At 41.5% G+C, this 15,933-nt stretch overlaps 1 long non-coding RNA gene across 4 annotated transcripts in view; it reads right to left on the bottom strand.

Moving 5' to 3' along the window:
- The window catches only part of LOC147380051 (uncharacterized), a 50,274-nt gene extending 40,514 nt beyond the window's left edge, over positions 1-9,760 (bottom strand). For all 4 annotated transcript variants that reach the window (XR_015166398.1, XR_015166394.1, XR_015166393.1 and 1 more), the window contains exon 1: positions 9,632-9,760. This is a non-coding gene — a long non-coding RNA (uncharacterized LOC147380051). The remainder of the gene's footprint in view (positions 1-9,631) is intronic.
- Positions 9,761-15,933: the final 6,173 nt, after the last annotated feature.

Here is a 15,933-nt window from a genome sequence, read left to right as displayed (position 1 = left end):
TTCACCTGATAAGGCAAACTTACAAATCTAACATGTAAGATACCTGTAATCTTTATAAACTCTTCTAAATTTAGTAAATCAGATTTATAAGTTCAATAAATTAGATGCTCATATCCACTTGAAACATCTTACAACAGATAAAGCACTTATAAAGCAGCATAATAACTACAGAACAGCTTACACAAAGAGGTGAACTCTATTGAATTTATCCTTTTCTGCAGTAGAGCACTCAATCACCCAACTAAAAGGTACAGATCACCATCAAGAGCCTGCTGTGTGTGACAGAGAAAGACAAATACTGTATGATCTCATGCATATGTGGAATCTTAAAAAATGTTCACAAAGCCAAACTTTCAGAAACAGAATAGAAGGGTGGTTGCCAGGGTCTGGGGGTGGGAATAACAGGGGAGGCATGCTGGTCAGTGGGTAGAAGCCTTCAGTTATAACATGAATAAATTTGAGGATCTAATGTACAGTTTAGTGGCCAAGGTTTATAGTGCTGTATTGTATACTTGAAGTTGGCTAAAAGAATAGATTTTAAGTGTACACACACACACAAAGGTAACTATGTGAGCTTATGGATGTGTTTGTTAATCTGACTGTGGTAGTCATTCCACAAAGCACATGCATATCAAATCATTACACTGTACACTCTATTGCTTAGCTGCTAAGCTGTGGCCGACTCTTTGTGACCCCACGGACAGTAGCCTGCCAGGCTCCTCTGTTCATGGGATTTCTCAGGCAAGAATACTGGAGAGGGCTGACACTTTCTTTTCCAGGGACAGTTTCGTTCAGTTCAGTTGCTCAGTCGTGTCCGACTCTTTGCGACCCCCATGGACTGCAGCACGCCAGGCCTCCCTGTCCAGCATCAACTCCTGGAGTTTACTCAAACTCATGACCATTGAGTCAGTGATGCCATCCAACCATATTATCCTTTGTCAGCCCCTTCTCCTCCTGCCTTCAATCTTTCCCAGCATCAGGGTCTTTTCAAGTGAGTCAGCTCTTTGTATCAGGTGGCCAAAGTATTGGAGTTTCAGCTTCCACATCAGTTCTTCCAATGAATATTCAGGACTGATCTCCTTTAGGATGGACTGGTTGGATCTCCTTGCAGTCCAAGGGACTCTCAAGAGTCTTCTCTAACACCACAGTTCAAAAGCATCAATTCTTCGGCGCTCAGCTTTCTTTATAGTCTAACTCTCATATCCATACATGACTACAGGGAAAACCATAGCCTTGACAAGACAGACCTTTGTTGGCAAAGTAATGTCTCTGCTTTTGAATATGCTGTATAGGTGGTCATAGCTTTTCTTCCAAGGAGTAACTGTCTTTTAATTTCATGGCTCAGTCACCATCTGCAGGGATTTTGGAGCCCCCCAAAATAAAGTCAGCCACTGTTTCCACTGTTTTTCCATTTCGCATGAAGTGATGGGACCGGATGCCACGATCTTATTTTTCTGAATGCTGAGCTTTAAACCAATTTCTTCACTCTCTTCTTTCACTTTCATCAAGAGGCTCTTTAGTTCTTCTTCACTTTCTGCCATAAGGGTGGTGTCATCTGCATATCTGAGGTTATTGATACTTCTCCCAGCAATCTTAATTCCAGCTTGTGCTTCCTCCAGCCCAGCATTTCTCATGATGTATTCTGCATATAAGTTAAATAAGCAGGGTGACAATATACAGCTTTGACATCCTCCTTTTCCTGTTTGGAACCAGTCTGTTGCTCCACGTCCAGTTCTAATTTCTGACCCACAAGCAGGTTTCTCAAGAGGCAGGTCAGGTGGTCTGGTATTCCCATCTTTTTCAGAATTTTCCACAGTTTATTGTGATCCACACAGTTAAAGGCTTTGGCATAGTCAATGAAGTAGAAATAGATGTTTTTCTGGAACTCTCTTGCTTTATCGATGATCCAACAGATGTTGGCAATTTGATCTCTGGTTCCTCTGCCTTTTCTAAAACCAGCTGGAACATCTGGAAGTTCACTGTTCACATACTGTTGAAGCCTGGCTTGGAGAATTTTGAGCATTACTTTACTAGCATGTGAGATGAACTCACTTGTGCAGTAGTTTGAGCATTCTTTGGCATTGCCTTTCTTTGGGATTGGAATGAAAACTGACTTTTTCCAGTCCAGGGACACTGTACACTCTAAACAGATACAATTTTGTCTGTCAATTGTAAAACTGGGAAAAAAGAGAGAGAGAAAGCATGTTGTGTTTGCTGGGTAACAACTTAGAACCACAGGAAGGGTACTGATCCAGGTTCAGGTAAGGAACGTGGACTGGGCACAGCACCCAGGCACCTCTTCAAGGGTGCTGCTACCTGAGCCACATCCTCTGAGTCCCTTCTTACAATCTGGTTTTAGCAGCTTTAACCCTGGAAGACTCCCAGCTTGTAATTTTCAGCTGGGATAAAATTTAGTTTCATAATCCAGTGTATCACATATGTCTTTTTGTGCCTTTTGAGTTTCATCCTGACCCAAATTTACAAATTTTTATTATTTGATTTCCATATACATAATTCTGAATCCCTTACCTAAACTGCAGCTTATCTCCTTATAGTCTGATTAGACATAACAAATATGGCACCCTTTTATATTTTACTTTTTCTTTGCCTCAATTGTCTCTCTTTCACAGTAATTTACTGAGAAAGAAAACATCTCTGCTCTAAAGAGTTATTTTTCTGTTGGAGACAGCTAAAGCATCTACAGAAGTCACCCATAAAATGGGCAAAAATAAAGACTGCTATAAAAACTTTATAAGCAAATATCTATGAGATCCCTGTAGCTGACAGAATTCTAAAATGGCCCCTATGAATATTGCTCTCAGCATTACTCCTGCTGTTGTGTTACCTAAAGAAGGCTGAGCACTGAAGAATTGATGCTTTCAAACTGTAGTGCTGAAGAAGACTCTTGAGAGTCCTTTGGACATCAAGGAGATTAAACCAGTCAATCCTAAAGGAAATCAACCCTGACTATTCAATGGAAGGACTGATGCTGAAGCTCCAATACTTTGGCCACCTGATGCAAAGAGCCAACTCTTTGAAAAAGACCCTGATGTTGGGAAAGATTGAAGGCAGGAGGGGAAGGGGACGACAGGATGAGATAGTGGGATGGCCTCACTGACTTAATCAACATGAGTTTGAGAAAACTCTGGGAGATAGTGAAGGGCAGGAAACCTGGCATGCTGCAGTTTATTGGGTCATAAAGAGTCAGACACGACTTGGCGATTGAACAACAACATGATAAAAGAAAGTTTTCCACTTGTAAATAAGGTTATCAATCAATTGACCATAGATAGGTTATCCATATGGACTAACCTCATCACAAGAGCCCTTTAAAAGTAGAGAGTTTTCTCTAGCTGGTGGCAGAAGGAGAGACAGGAAGATCAAAAGCCTGAGTAGGGATGAATGAGAAGGAAGCTGTTGTTTGGACAGGAGTTTCAGAGCCAGGACCTGAGAGTGGACTCTAGGAACTGATCATAGTCCTAAGTGACCACCACGAAGGAAGTGGGTACCTCAGCCCTGCAAGTAACTGAATTCTCCAAGAATCTGAATGCTTGAGAAGAGGCTCCAATTAAGAACTCAGTTGGACTGATGCCTGGGTTTCAGCCTTGTGAGAACCCAAGCAGAGTACTGAGGTGAGCCTACCCAGACTCTGATCCACAGAACTGGGAGCTAATAAATGGATGATGCTTTACTCTCTTCCTGCTATTTGTTATGCAGCCATGAAAGCTAACACAATTGCATAGATAAAAGTTCTACTCATGCTCAAAGACTCAATTTATTAAATTCTTGTGTGTGTGTGTGTGTGTGTGTGTAGGCATCTTTAACATAAGGAGGTCTTAGGATATAAGAGGGTATTTGGGGGACTTTCCTGATGAAAGTAGGCAGTGAGACTGGAAGGCTGCAACTTGGCTGACTGCAGGGAGATCTTAAAAATGTGGTGAAATGCTTTATCTGGGAGAAAAGTCAAAGGCCCAGAGTTTTTCTCTATTGACGTTAGCAGAAATGTCTACGCTGTTTTCCTCCTGGCAGGAGGCATTAAAATGAAATGTGTTTCAGTCTGGATAACATACTCTACCATTTATCAGCGAGAAAGATTTTAGCTTATATTGTTTATCTAGTTGGCAACACCTAGCAAAGCTCTGGAGAATGGCGTTCAGGGCGGATAACTGCTGGTCGAGGTGGGGTCCACGGAGGGCAACTCTGGAGCGGCCCTGAAGCACGCATAGGGAGGGGCGCACAGCGCGGGGAAGAAGCGCAGGAATGTGACGGAGGGGGCGGGCGTGTGGCCGCACCCGTGTTTTATCCAGAGCTTTTCTGGGCGGGAAGAAACATGGCAGCAAACTGTCTGCCTTTTATTTCCCTCATGTACAAAGAAAAGGAAAGAAAGTTCTAAAACAACCACTTTTACGTCATGTGTACGTTCTCCCCCTTATCCTTCCTGGGAACTAGTGGCGACCGGGCCCTACAGGTCCTACAATATGTTTAACTCCAGAGTACTTTAACTTTTTCAAAACACGGCCTGTTACAAAGATCTTTCATTTCCTGACTGGACACGAGGATGAAGTTTATAGTCTTTTTATTGCTACTATTTTGACATTTTTATATACTTTTTCCCGCATAGCATAGAACATGTCACTCCTCATAATTGCTTTTATATACTACTTGACTTAAAGATTATTTCAAACCTTCTTGCCCCTAAATCATTTTTATTTTTGGGCAGTCAGAACAAAGGATAGGTGGTTTTTTATGAAGTACCAGAGTGTTCAAGCTGAAGGTTTTATTTTTCACTCTTGTGTTCATCCACCTAAAATGATACCAATGGTTTCTAAAGAAATGAGAGTTTGAATTTTTATCTTTTTTAGCTCAATTGTTATTATATGTATAAATATATTTAAATATACATTAAGCCTTCTAATTACCTTAGCAAATGACATAATTTTGAGGTACATTTTACATTAATTAATTTTCTTTTTAACTAGGATTAAGATTGGACAGTATGTCTAATTACCTCATCACTGGTATTTTTAATGCGATATAACAATAAACATCTGTGAAATGTCCTCAGTACATCAAGAGTTTTATAGAATCTCTAACATGGCAAATTTCCACTCATAGAACATATTGATGTTATTCAATATGCTTTATTCAAGAACATATTGGATATTCTATATCCCATCATTCTTAATGATGAGAAAAAAAACTCAATTTCGCAAAATATCTCATTCCCAACTGTTTACCTTAGTCTTCCACTAAGGTTTTATTTCATAATTTTTAAAATGAAAAGTTCTATAATTTTTATTTTAATGTAGTCTTTGTTATAAAAAAGCTTAACTCAGAGTAATGATTATAAACTTAAGCTTTTCAAAGCAGAAATTAAGTCCCTCATCAAGCAACAAATATTCAAACTGTTGGTACTCTGTATAGAGACATAATTTCTCAGGTCTGCAGTTAATGGCCTCAAGGTCTCAACTTGTAAAAAAATGAAAGGTATGTAAAAAATAATATTTTGACCATATATTTATTATATTCAATGACTATATATATATATATATACTTTTCTTACAAATACCTGTATTGAAAGACAATATATAAAGAGTTTCATGAATGGAACAGACCAAGTTCTCTTAGAATACAGGAGAAAGAGGATTTGGATGAGAAGGAAAGAGCATAGTCATTCCCAGAAGACAAGTCATGGGGTTTATCCTGACTGATTCTTATTTAAGTGATCTTGGACCTATTATTACTTAACATTTCTAGACTTCAGCTTCTTCATTTGTAATAATAATATTATTGATAATAATAATAACAATTATTGTTATTTCAGCTCCTGATATATACAAATTGATCAATAAGTATTTTATTTTTTTCTTCATTTGTTATTTGTAATGTCTTCAAAATAAAAATTAATACTTGGGAATTCCCTGGTGGTCCAGTGGTTAGGGCTCTGCACTTTCACTGCCAAGGGCTCAGCTTCAATCCCTGGTTGGGGAATTAACAATCTGCAAGATGCACAGCAAAGCCAAAAAATACATTAATACTAAATTTTCTAATAAAAAGATTCTTAGGCCAAAGCATGTATATTAACACAACACCATAGACTAGGTGGCTTAAACAAAAATTTATTTCTTACAGTTCTGGAGGCTAGAAGTCTGAGATGAAGGTGCCAGGCTGGTTGGTTTCTGGTGAGGGCTCTCTTCTTGGCTTACAAAAGACTGCCTTCTCACTGTGCCCTTACATGGTGAAAGGAGAGAAACTAAGTTCCCTGGCATCTCTTCTTATGAGGACACTTATCTCATGGGACCAAGGCTCTACTCTCACAACCTCACCTAATCCTGATTACTCCCAAAAGGCCCCAACTTCAAATACTCACATATTGGAGGTTGGGACTTTAGCATATAAGCTTGGTGGGGGGGACACAAACATTCAGTCCCTAACAACAGGTTTTTATCTGCATATCAAGCAAGGTAAAAACATGACTGGTGAGAGAGTAACATACGAGGAGGCTTTTCCAAAGGAAACTTTGATGTGACTTATTGATTAGCCATGGTAAATTGATGTTTTACAAGCCAAGAATTTTTATGATGCTTTATAAGCCAAGAATTTTTATGATGCTTTATAAGCCAAGATACCAGACCATCTTACCTGTCTCCTGAGAAACCTGTATGTGGGTCAAGAAGCAACAGTTAAAACCCTGTATAGAACAACTGATTGGTTTAAGATCGAGAAAGGAGTACGACAGGGCCGTCTGCTGTCACCCTGTTTGCTTAATCCATATACTGAGCACATCATTAGAAATGCCAGGGTTGTAGTTACAAGCTGAAATCAAGATAGGTAGGAGAGACATCAACAACCTCAGATATGCGGATGATACCACTCTAAGGGCAGAAAGTGAAGAGGAACTAAAGAGCCTCTTGATGAGGGAGAAGGAGGAGAGTGAAAGAGCTAGCTTAAGAATAAATATGAAAAAAAACCAAGATCATGGCACCCAGCCCCATTACTGCATGGCAAACAGAAGGCTAAAATGTGGAAGTAGTGACAGATTTCCTCTTCTTGGGCTCCAAAATCATTGCAGATGGTGACTGCAGCCATGAAATCAGAAGACAGTTGCTTCCTGGCAGGAAAGTGATGGCAAACTTAGACAGTGTGTTGAAAAGCAGAGACATTACTCAGCTGACAAAGGTCCACACAGTCAAGTCTGTGGTCTTCCCAGTGATCACGTAAGGTTGTGAGAGCTGGACCATAAAGAAGGCAGAACACCAAAGAACTGATGCCTTTGAACTGTGGTGCTGGAGAAGACTCCTGGAAAGTCCCTTGGACAGCAAGGAAATCAAGCTAGTCAATATTAAGGGAGATCAACCCTGAATATTCACTGGAAGGACTGATGCTAAAGCTGAAACTCCAGTATTTGGGTCATCTGATACAGTCCCATAAGACTGTCCCCACCCTACCTCAGAGCTAATTGCACATAGCGGGTCACTAGTCAGACTTCTGTCTGACTTTTCTTACAAAGGAGCGTTCCACCACCCTTTCCTTGGCTTTGATTAATTTAGCTCAAAGAGCTCACAGAACTCAAGGAAGAACTTACATCTGCTTACCAGTTTACCAAATGATGCAGTGAAAGATAACAGATGAACAGCCAGATGAGAAGACACATATGGTGAGGAATATGGGAGGGGATGCAGAGCATCCATGACCTTTCTGGGCATGCCTCTCTCCTAGAAGTTCCACCTGTTCACCAACCTGAAAACTCTCCAGCGCTCCTTCCTTTTAGAATTTTATGGAGGCTTCATCATGTAGGCATGACCAATCATAAACTCCATTTTCAGCCCTTCTCCCTTCTCAAGAGAATGAGGGGCAGGGCTGAAGATTTCAAGTTCCTAATCATGTCTTGGCCTTTCCAGTGACCCATCCACATCCACGAGCCCAACCAGAGTCATCTCATCAGAGCAAAACCCTCTCCTATCATCCAGGTTGTTACAAGGGTTTCAGAAACTCTATGCCAGGAACCAGGGGCAGAGGCCAACGTACATGTTTTCTATGATCTCATGGGCTTCCCAGGTGGCACTAGTGGTAAAGAACACACCTGCCAATGCAGGAGACACGAGAGATGAGGGTTTGATCTCTGGGTTGTAAAGATCCCCTGGAGGAGGGCAAGGCAACCCACTCCAGTACTTTTGCCTAGAGAATCCCATGGACAGAGAAGCCTGGCGGGCTATGGTTGTGAAGAGTTGGACACAATTGAAACGAGTCAGCACGCACGCATGATCTTGTACCCTCTACATGAGAACAGGACAGAGATTGAAATGCTTTGGGAAGCTATTTGACACATGATCTACCACATCAGACATAGGGGCTTAAGTAGAGGATTTATTGATGCCTAAAGTTTGGGAAATTATAGTGCAGCATTTACAGAAATCAAATGTTGCTGGGAGAGTCAGATCAGAATTTTAAATTCTGTTTTGTCTTCCAGGCCTGTTCTAGGGATAGTGAGATGGTAATATCTTTCATGAGGTCGAGAACTAGGGCTGAAAATTTCCCCGGGAGTTTATTCTATTATAGTCTACAGCTCTCTCCCACTTCCTCACCTTTACAGAGCTGCTCAACAGATACCCTGTATGCTCATAATTACCCCCTACAAGAAATTCTGGAATCTTCTCTTGGAAAAATAACCCAATGAAAAACATGATGACAGTTATGTATTAAATTATATGGCATCTCAAAATACCTCAGAACAGCATTTTATCATTTTCTGACTGCCATGCATAAGAAACATGGTTGTAAAAATCTCTTTCACTAAACTTTAGGAGAAAAACATCTCACTCTTGGAGCTCTAATACTGGATGGTTATGATTAGAGAAATTGCAGGTCAGCTTCCTGGGACTAATGACATCTGTGGAACAGAGGAAGCCTGTCAAGGAGAGAACAATGAGATATTTGATTTGTGGCTCCTGCATGCCCTGACACTTGCTTCCAGTTGCTGATAATCATAGTACACATGCAGTTATTTAGCTTCTTACACTGGTGAGTCCAGAAGTACTGTACTAACATTAGTTTAATAACTATGAGAGCCTTAAATAGAGGGGCTATTTTATTTAAGTGGAAGTTATGGATCCTCCCCCCTTTTAATTCTGAAGGAGGCCTACGTTTTCTAAATGAAGTTTGAGTGACAGAAGAGAATGTTGTCATAACGTCTCCATCTTCTGCCTGCCCCTGCCCTGAATCCAGCGTGATTCTGTGATGTTCAGCAGTAGTTGTTCATTGCTAGCCAAACTTTTTCTCTATGTGGGCCTTTGTGTACTTTCACAGCCCAAACACAGTTACCTGATATCAACGTACACAGCATTTGTCTGCTTTTTTAGGAAAACATTACTGCAATATGAAACAGGATAAACTAGACTTGGTTGTAATGCAACTTGAGAAAGTGTAAGACCCGCTGATGTAGCTCTCCCAAACTGCACAGCAGCGATCAGCCTAACACGTGGAAGGAAGTATCCTTGGATTTTTCACCGTGGCTCCTGAGACAAGTCAGGAAAGACAAGAAGCCAGAAATTCTCACCCGAATGCAACCCAATCCATTCTCCTCTACCATTTGTATGATTCTATAAATAAACAGAATGAGATCACGACTTACCCCTCTGAGACAGTGGTTTTCAAACTTTCGTGTCACCAAGACCCCTGGAAGCTGTGTTAGCACACACATGGTTAGGCTCCCTTCCTGGAGTCTCACTTCAGGAAGTCTGGATGGGGCCTGAGAACTTTCATTTCTAACCAGTTCCAGGTGATAGCAATGCTGCTATTCCAGCGACCACACCTGAGCGTCATTTCCTAAAGAAAAGACTTCCTGGTTTCACCTGGTTCTACCCACACCACAGTTTTTCTGGTTGGGTCTCATTACTGAAGTTAAATAGCCTGGACTGTTTTGTTTTGTTTTGTTTTTTGTTTTTCAGATGGCAGTGGGTCTAAATTATTCAAACACTTTAACTGTGAGTCAGCCCTGAGAAAAGAGCACCGGTGATGGCATTGGCCGCGCTAAAATGTCAGGTTCCATCTGTGCCCTTTATGGAACCCGGCTGAGCAGAAGCAGGACGGCTCGATTCCAGACGCTGCAGGTGTGAGGCCCGCGTGCCTACCTGGTTAGGAGCCGGCAGGACAGTCTCACAAATGCCCTGCCTGGCTCTGGAGAAGAAAGCACATCTCCCCCACCCCTCATTCCCCTCCTGCCCCACCTCTAGGGGCAGAGTCTTCCATACACCCTGGTTTGAGGTTTGTAGGAGAAGTGGCAGGCTCCCAGGGAGGCGCTGCTGTCTTCTAGCTCTTGGTGGTACATCAAATGGTATCTTCCCACAGGTTAGACTGACTCGTCTCCAGGCGCTGTGCCTGCCCGGGGCACGGAAACCGCTCCGCACACCTACCACTGTTCTTTTATGAGAGGGGATTGATTTCCCTGCGAGGGTATGTGTGCGTGTGTGTTTAAGAAAAACCTCCAACACCTTAATTGCAGGTTTCTTAATAGCACTGTATGAAAACACTCATAGCTTACAAGCATTTATATAATCTGGGTCCTCAGAGTATCTCTTACACAGCTTTTTGATCTTTGAAGCTCCCCCCCTCCCATTTACTCTGCTTAACAGATGCAATTTATTTTCCATCTGTGCCACAAGTTTCCTGTTGAAGTGTCTAAAAATTTCTGGCTGGGAAAAGCATGACTGTAGGTCTGGGGCTCTGCTGATGTTCTATGCTGGGCAGCCTTTCCATTTCATGTCCGTAGCACTGTGTGCAGAGGGGCGCTCAGGCTCTGAAAATGAGAACTTCACTGGATGCTGTGGAGATGAAAACCATGGGTTTGTCACGTAGAAGTCAGTGAGTGATCAACTCGGAAACTACGAGGGCGTAAATAATCCTCTTCTTGGTCTGTGCTTCATGGCTCACTTCCTCTCCCTCAGGGTGACTCTGGTGCCCTTTGAAGGAGGGTGTGGATGTCTCCCTTAACCTCAGAGGGCCAAACACCTCCCCCCAACATAAATCATTTTCCTTGATAACCAAGTAGGATCCTACGATCATCAGGCCCAGTGACTAACACGGAACAGGTGCTTTTAAGTGACTTATGAATGAATGAGTAAATGAATATCATTCATAAGTGTAGCTAAGCCCTTCTTGAACCTAGAAATACATCCAAGCTATTACAACTCATGGGTTAGTGGGTTCCATAAATTTACTTTGGGCCTTGGCAGACACTAGTTCCTTTTTTTTTTTTTTCCCTTACAGTTATTTTTTCCAGAGGATTGCAGAGAGGTAGGAGAGCCTACGGAGAAGGCAATGGCACCCCACTCCAGTACTCTTGCCTGGAAAATCCCATGGACGGAGGAGCCTGGTGGGCTGCAGTCCATGGGGTCGCTAGGAGTCCAGCACGACTGAGTGATTTTACTTTCACTTTTCACTTTCATACATTGGAAAAGGAAATGGCAACCCACTCCAGTATTCTTGCCCGGAGACTCCCAGGGACAGAGGAGCCTAGTGGGCTGCTGTCTATGGGGTTGCACAGAGTTGGACACGACTAAAGCGACTTAGCAGCAGCAGCAGGAGAGCCTATTTCTAATATTCTGGGAATTGTTCAAAACAAAGATAGTCTATGCATGTATTAGTTAACTTTGGCTGTCTAATAAATTATCTCAGTTTAACAGTTTAACAAAACAAGCATTCATTGTCACACAAGGTTTCTGAGGTGTGGTTTTGGCTCAGGGTCTCTCAAGGTGCAGTTGAGAAGTTCCAGGGTTGCCGTCATCCGAGGGCTTGACTGGAGAGTTTGCTTCCAAGATGGCTCCTCACATGACTGGTGGCAGCATTCTGGGGTTCCACACCACAGGGTGTTCTCTGCATGGAACCTGAATGTCCTCACATGTCTGCTGGCTCCCCCAGAGTAAGCAGTCCAACAGACTGCAAGCGAGGGAGTGGAAAGCTGAAGTGCCTTTTGTGATCTAAAATTCTAAACTCTGATGTCTCACACCACCATCCCACCCCCTCTTGATTTTATTTCTTGGAAAGGGACCTGAAAGTCCAGCCCACATTCAAGGAGAGGAGGATTAGGCTCACCTTTTAAGAAAAGAGTAGCAAAAATCTGTGTACATGTTGTAAAATCACTACAATGAACAATAGAATTAGGAGACAGAAATATGTTTTAGCACATTTAGTGCCTGGTGAAAATAAATGCAGATTTACAGAATCTCAATTCTTTCTGCAGACACTGAAGGTGTCCTGCTGAGGAGGAGGGGTGTGTAACATGACATTTTGAAGTTAGAAGGGGCTTGCTGTCACACACATTTTTTTTCTTTTTAATCTATTTTTTTATTGAAGGATAATTGCTTTACAGAATTGTGTTGTTTTCTGTCAAACCTCAGCATGAATCAGCAATAGGTAGACATATATCCCTTCCTTTTTGAACCTCCTTTCCATCACCCACCCCATCCCACCCCTCTAGATTGATACAGAGCCCCTGTTTGAGTTTGAAGTGAGTCACAAGGAGAAAGTTAAATGTTGTATTCTAACGTATATATACAAACCTAGAAAAATGGTACTGAAGAATTTATTTACAGGGCAGCAATGGAGAAACAGACATAGAGAATAGACTTACAGACATGGGAGAGGGGAGGAGAGGGTGAGATGTATGGAAAGAGTAACATGGAGACTTATATTACCATATGTAAAATAGATAGCCAACGGGAACTTGCTGTATGGCTCAGGAAACTCACATGTTGTTTACGTGTGTTAAAGTTTATCTTGACTATGCAACTAGTCAATATTTAAATTCCTTCTACCAGCCTCTGCTTGGACACAGGGTAAGGGAACTTCAATTTAAAATATTCATCCATTTTGTTTATTCAGTCATTCAACCTTCACAAAGCACCTACAATATGTCAAACAATCCTAAGCCTTTAGTATATAAAATGAATAAGACATGATTTCTACTTCAGAGAGAGTAAAATCTAATGGTGGAGAAAGTCATATAAAAAAAAACCAACTAGCACGAGAGGGTTGCAGTACATAATTCATGTAGAAGGAGCTATGGTGTCACTGCAGGGGGAGGTGATAACTCTTCCTTACATGGCAGAAAGACAGCGGAAGCAAGCTTTCTCATGACTCTTATAAGTGCACCAATCCCATTCATTAGGGCTCCACCTTCATGACCTCTTCTAATCCTAATTGCTTCCCTAAGACCTCACCTCCTAGTACTACTGTACTTGGGGTAGAGTTTTAACATATGAATGTTGGAGTGGGAGAGGGTGGAATAAGGATTGGAGGAAGTTTGATGGAAAAAGTAACCTTTGAGTTAAAATTTGAAAGATGAGGAAGAGTACATTCGGAAAAGAAGAGGTGAGGCAATTCCAGAAAGAACCAGGGAATGTATAAATGTACAGAGGCAGGAAGCCATGTGGATTCATTCAAGAAATACCAAGTACTTCTATCTGAGTGGAGCAAGAATGGAGGAATAAAACACAGGGCTGAAAACACATTTTGTGGCTGGTTGTTAAAGGTTTTGTACATTACTATTGATATTATGTATAAAATAGATAACTAATGAGAACCTATTGTATAGCACAGGGAACTCTACTCAATGCTCTGTGGTGACATAAATGGGAAGGAAACCTAAAAAAGAATCAATCATATAGCTGATTGACTTTGCTGTACAGCAGAAACTAACACAGTGCGAAGCAACTATACTCCAATAAAAATTAATATTAAAAAAGATCTTGTACGTATGCTATGCAGTTTAATCTTTACAAACATAATCTCCAAAGTGGGATAAATCTACCCTAGTGAGTTATCGACTGCACTGAGAAAAGAAAGATGTTACAGGGACTACCCTGGTAGTCCAGTGGTTAAGAATCTGCTTTTCAACGCAGGGAATGTGGGTTTGATGCCTGGTTGGAAAACTAAGATCCCACATGCTACAGGGCAACAACAGAGTTCATGTGCCTCAACAAAGACCCAGTGCAGCCAAAAATAAATAAGTAAATTCTTAAAAAAAAAACAACAACAAAGAAAGATGTTATGGACTGAATGTTTGTGTTCCCCCAGATTCATATGTTGAAGCTCTACCCCCAACAGAGTAGTAGTAGGAGGTGAGGTCTTAGGAAAGTAATTAGGATTAGAAGAGGTCATGAGGGTAGAGCCCTAATGAATGGGATTGGTGCACTTATAAGAGTCATGAGAAAACTTGCTTCTGCTGTCTTTCTGCCATGTAAGGATACAGTGAGAAATTGGCAATTAGCAACCCAGAAGAGGGCCCTTACCAAGAACCTGTCCATGTTGATACCTTGATTTCAGATCTCCAACCTCCAGAGCTGGAAGAAATAAATGTTTGTTTTTTAAGCCACCCTGTCTGTGGTATTCTGTTATAGCAATCTAGATAGACTAAAACAAAATGTTAGAATTTCTGTTGATGTTTATTTATTAATATTTTAATAAATAAGAAATTAAGCCTTGCTAATATACACTATATGAACTGAGAGCAAATGTTGGTTGCTCAGTCATGTCCAACTCTTTGCAACCCTGTAGACTGTAGCCCACCAGACTCCTCTGTCCATGGGATTTCCCAGGCAAGAATACTGGAGTGGGTTGCCATTCCCTTCTCCAGTGGATCTTCCCAACCCAGAGATCAAACCTAGGTCCCCTGCACTGCAGGCAGATTCTTTACCATCTGAGGTACCAGGGAAGCCCTGGTGACAGCAAGTATATTAGATAAAAATATTTCTTATATAGTAGAGCTATTTCTAAGATGAAATGGACAGAATTTGATGCCTGAATAGTTATAAAAATGATAACTCTGAAATTCTAACTTTGAGTGATAAGAAGATGGAAGGTGATGGGGTTCAGGGCAGGCTGCTCCCAATTATATCACTTTGACATATTGATTATTTTGAATTAAAGTTACATAGGAAACAGCCAGTATAAAAAGGACACTCTGACCCTCCTTTGTCCCTCTGAAAGCAGGAAATAAATCTCTCATAGGAAAGGAACCCTCCCTGTACCAGGAGGTAGAGAGACATCCTTACCACGAAAGACAGGGAAATTAGGGCTGAGAAGGCTGTATAAACAAACCTTGTTACTTCTTCACTAGTTACTACCTCAAGCCCAAACTGTGCTGTCTATCAATTCTTCATGAATGTATCATTTTTTTTTTGTCTAAAACATATAAAACTGCCTGCTTTGATGATTTCTTTGAGTCCTATATTTATAAGACCTCCATGCATACAAAATCAATTTTTTCCCCTCCTGTTACTCTGTTTTGTGTCAACTTAAAATCACTGCAGATGGTGACTGCAGCCATGAAATTAAAAGACACTTACTCCTTGGAAGGAAAGTTATGACCAACCTAGACAGTATATTAAAAAACAGAGACATTATTTTGTCAACAAAGGTCCATCTAGTCAAGCCTATGGTTTTTCCAGTGGTCGTGTATGGATGTGAGAGTTGGACTATAAAGAAAGCTGAGCGGTGAAGAATTGATGTTTCTGAACTGTGGTGTTGGAGAAGACTCTTGAGAGTCCCTTGGACCGCAAGGAGATCCAACCAGTCCATCCTAAAGGAGATCAGTCCTGGGTGTTCATTGGAAGGACTGATGTTGAAGCTGAAACTCCAATACTTTGGCCACCTGATGTGAAGAGCTGACTCATTGGAAAAGACCCTGATGCTGGGAAAGATTGAGGGTAGGAGGAGATGGGGCCGACAGAAGATAAGATGGTTGGATGGCATCACCGACTCAATGGACATGGGTTTGGGTGGACTCCGGGAGTTGGTGCTGGACAGGGAGGCCTGGTGTGCTGCAGTCCATGGGTCGCAAAGAGTCGGACATGACTGAGTGACTGAACTGAACTATAAGACATGTCAAAAGAATCAGGAGAGGTAGAGGGAAAATTTCCCTCCCTGACACAGACT

Source organism: Bos grunniens, chromosome 1 (genome assembly GCF_055505025.1).
Source record: "Bos grunniens cultivar Pamir isolate PY7600 chromosome 1, Bosgru_T2T1.0, whole genome shotgun sequence".
NCBI classification, from domain to species: domain Eukaryota; kingdom Metazoa; phylum Chordata; class Mammalia; order Artiodactyla; family Bovidae; genus Bos; species Bos grunniens.
Note: the sequence above shows the minus strand (reverse complement) of the source record. Positions and strands in the feature narration are given on the sequence as shown.